This window comes from Scyliorhinus canicula, chromosome 2 (genome assembly GCF_902713615.1).
Source record: "Scyliorhinus canicula chromosome 2, sScyCan1.1, whole genome shotgun sequence".
Taxonomy (NCBI): domain Eukaryota; kingdom Metazoa; phylum Chordata; class Chondrichthyes; order Carcharhiniformes; family Scyliorhinidae; genus Scyliorhinus; species Scyliorhinus canicula.
The window spans coordinates 152,438,945-152,443,291 of NC_052147.1; positions in this window are offsets into that span (position 1 = coordinate 152,438,945).

Genomic DNA, 4,347 nt, shown 5'->3' on the forward strand with positions numbered 1-4,347 from the left:
TCTTCAGTTTTAACAGACATCATCCCCCAAACTTTCACCTTGACTGAAACGTTAATTTACAAACCCATGTCCATCTAGAAGGACAAGGGCAGCAGATACCTGGGAACAAGCTAAGGTAGACTGGGAGCTAAGACTTTATGGTGGAACAGTTGAGGAACAGTGGAGAACCTTCCAAGCGATTTTTCACAGTGCTCAGTAAAGGTTTATACCAACAAAAAGGAAGGACGGAAGAAAGAGGGAAAATCGACCGTGGATATCTAAGGAAATAAGGGAGAGTATCAAATTGAAGGAAAAAGCATTTAAAGTGGCAAAGATTGCTGGGAGATTAGAGGACTGGGAAATCTTTAGGGGGCAACAGAAAGCTACTAAAAAAGCTATAAAGAAGAGTAAGATAGAGTATGAGAGTAAACTTGCTCAGAATATAAAAACAGACAGTAAAAGTTTTTACAAATATATAAGACAAAAAAGAGTGGCTAAGGTAAATATTGGTCCTTTAGAGAATGAGAAGGGAGTTTTAATAATGGGAGATGAGGAAATGGCTGAGGAACTGAACAGGTTTTTTGTGTCGGTCTTCACAGTGGAAGACACAATAACATGCAAAACGACTGATAGAAATGAGGCTATGACAGGTGAGGACCTTGAGAGGATTGTTATCACTAAGGAGGGAGTGATGGGCAAGCTAATGGGGCTAAAGGTAGACAAGTCTCCTGGCCCTGATGGAATGCATCCCAGAGTGCTAAAAGAGATGGCTAGGGAAATTGCAGATGCACTAGTGATAATTTACCGAAATTCACTAGACTCTGGGGTGGTCCCGGTGGATTGGAAATTAGCAAACGTGACGCCACTGTTTAAAAAAGGAGGTAGGCAGAAAGCAGGAAATTATAGGCCAGTGAGCTTAACTTCGGTAGTAGGGAAGATGCTGGAATCTATCATCAAGGAAGAAATTGCGAGGCATCTGGATAGAAATTGTCCCATTGGGCAGACGCAGCATGGGTTCGTAAAAGGCAGGTCATGCCTAACTAATTTAGTGGAATTTTTTGAGGACATTACCAGTGCAGTAGATAACGGGGAGCCGATGGATGTGGTATATCTGGATTTCCAGAAAGCCTTTGACAAGGTGCCACACAAAAGGTTGCTGCACAAGATAAAGATGCATGGCATTAAGGGTAAAGTAGTAGCATGGATAGAGGATTGGTTAATTAATAGAAAGCAAAGAGTTGGGATAAATGGGTGTTTCTCTGGTTGGCAATCAGTAGCTAGTGGTGTCCCTCAGGGATCCGTGTTGGGCCCACAATTGTTCACAATTTACATAGATGATTTGGAGTTGGAGACCAAGGGCAATGTGTCCAAGTTTGCAGATGACACTAAGATGAGTGGTAAAGCAAAAAGTGCAGAGGATACTGGAAGTCTGCAGAGGGATTTGGATAGGTTAATTGAATGGGCTCGGGTCTGGCAGATGGAATACAATGTTGACAAATGTGAGGTTATCCATTTTGGTAGGAATAACAGCAAACGGGATTATTATTTAAACGATAAAATATTAAAGCATGCCGCTGTTCAGAGAGACTTGGGTGTGCTAGTGCATGAGTCACAGAAGGTTGGTTTACAAGTGCAACAGGTGATTAAGAAGGCAAATGGAATTTTGTCCTTCATTGCTAGAGGGATGGAGTTTAAGACTAGGGAGGTTATGTTGCAATTGTATAAGGTGTTAGTGCGGCCACACCTGGAGTATTGTGTTCAGTTTTGGTCTCCTTACTTGAGAAAGGACGTACTGGCGCTGGAGGGTGTGCAGAGGAGATTCACTAGGTTAATCCCAGAGCTGAAGGGGTTGGATTATGAGGAGAGGTTGAGTAGACTGGGACTGTACTCGTTGGAATTTAGAAGGATGAGGGGGGATCTTATAGAAACATTTAAAATTGTGAAGGGAGTAGATAGGATAGATGCGGGCAGGTTGTTTCTACTGGCGGGTGACAGCAGAACTAGGGGACATAGCCTCAAAATAAGGGGAAGTAGATTTAGGACTGGGTTTAGGAGGAACTTCTTCACCCAAAGGGTTGTGAATCTATGGAATTCCTTGCCCAGTGAAGCAGTTGAGGCTCCTTCATTACATGTTTTTAAGGTAAAGATCGATAGTTTTTTGAAGAATAAAGGGATTAAGGGTTATGGTGTTCGGGCCGGAAAGTGGAGCTGAGTCCACAAAAGATCAGCCATGATCTAATTGAATGGCGGAGCAGGCTCGAGGGGCAAGATGGCCTACTCCTGCTCCTAGTTCTTATGTTCTTATGTTCTTATAACACCACCACCTGGAGGTTCCCCTCCAAGTCACTCACCATCCTGACCTGGAAATATATCGGCTGTTCCTTCACTGCCGCTGAGTCAGAATCCTGGAACACGCTCCCTAACAGCACTGTGGATGTACCTACACCATAGAGACTGCAGCGGTTCAAGACAGCGGCTCACCACCACCTTCTAAAGGGTAATTAGGAATGGGCAATAAACTCTGGCCTTGCGAGTGCTGTCCACACCCTGTGATGAATATAAAAAATGTTTTCCTTCCTATTTATTCATTCAAATGTTTGATGGGTTGAATGGTCCCCTTCATGCTGTATGAAGCTGTGATCCAGTCAATTTATTGTCTATTCGATGGGCTGCACTTCAGGACAGAGTCACACTGAGCCACTGTGCTACCGTGCTGCCCCTAAGCCCCTAGTCAGAATATGGTGACGAGGGACTTAGGGGTGGCATGTTTGTAATTGATAAAAGTTCTTGCTGTGTGTGTTTATACAAATGTTAACTAAGTTCTTAGAATAAAGCTCGTTTTTTTGATTAAATGCACCAAAGAAGTCTGTTGAATAACAGCTGAAAGGCAGGCTCTTATAGTTATCGTAGCCAAAATCAATAAACAGTTGTAGGTCAGGTGAACTCCATAATATACTATGGAGTTTTCTAAACCCTGGCCCATAACACTAGGCAGGACCTACCCAGTTCCCAGGACCTAACGGCCTCACTGCAGAGACCCTGAGCTGGCACCATTTGGCACTGTGTTCCACACACGTGGACCAGGTGTACCAACACTTAGGTTATCGGGTTACCAGGCTATCGGGGGCCCGTGCATAGTTGTGCTCTGGATAGGGTGGTACCCTGGCAACCATGATTCTACCCGAGAATCCTGGCACTGCCAATCTGCCACCCTGGCAGTGACACATGAGCACTCTGGCTGTGTCACCTGGGTGCCACCCTAACAATGCCAAAGTGCCCAGGTGGCACTGACAGGCTGACAGGGGCACTGCCAGGATGCCAGTACCAAGGTGCCCAGATGGCATTTTTCCCATGCCGGGAATCGGGCCTGTGGGTACCCTGCCCGTATGAGGTGGGGTGCCGGAGGCTCGATGACTCCCTAATTGGTGACTTGAGGCTTTGGGGCGGTCCGGGGTCTGTGTTGAGGGAATCGAGAGATGGGGCGCCATTTAAAAATGCCCCCTCGATCTCTTCGTGCAAGGAGCAGAGATCGTGAGTTCAGGAAATAGGACTAAGTGCGGCCTTGGCGGGGCTGCCAGTGCCAGGAAATACCCGGCTAAATGTATCCGACACGGGACACTTTCTCATTTCCGTTAAATCAAGCCCTTTAATTAATAATACCCAAAGTTGAGTCCAATAAACAGCAACCCTTGTCCCTGCCCATCTTCACCTGAAGAAGGAGCCGTGCTCCGAAAGCTCGTGTTTGAAACAAACCTGTTGGACTTTCACCTGGTGTTGTAAGACTTCTTACTGTGCTCACCCCAGTCCAACGCCGGCATCTCCACATCATCTGCCCCAACAACCACCCTTAATTCCCACCGACTGCTGAGCCCTCTGGCTGTGCAGCTGAAGTTTTAGCTTCTAGGGAATTAGCTATCATGGTTAGGTGAGCACTTCACACAACCCAAGTGGATTCCCCTGGGTGGGCGGGACATGGGAGTCATTGCTGAGCATCACAATCAGACCGCGATGCCTGGACAGTGTACCTGAACACTGCAGAGGCAACACCACACACGCAACAGCCAACATCCGAATACCCAGGGGTAGGACACAACTCTGGGGGACATGTCCACGGCCAGAGGGTGGGTGAGTGCCATGGGGAATGGAGGGTCCCAGGTTGGGATCGACGCTGTTCGTCGGTTTAAAACCCTCTCCCAATGTCTGACAAATTTTGAATGCTATGGCAGGGATGTTGGAGCAGATGTTTCCCTAGTGGTGCTGGTGCTACGAGATGCGGCCAGACGCCGGAGAAGGCGGCGGCAGCAGCAGCGTCTGCAGGTGCTCGAGGCAGCGGCCCATGTGCCGGAACCAGCCCCACACCCTGAGGAC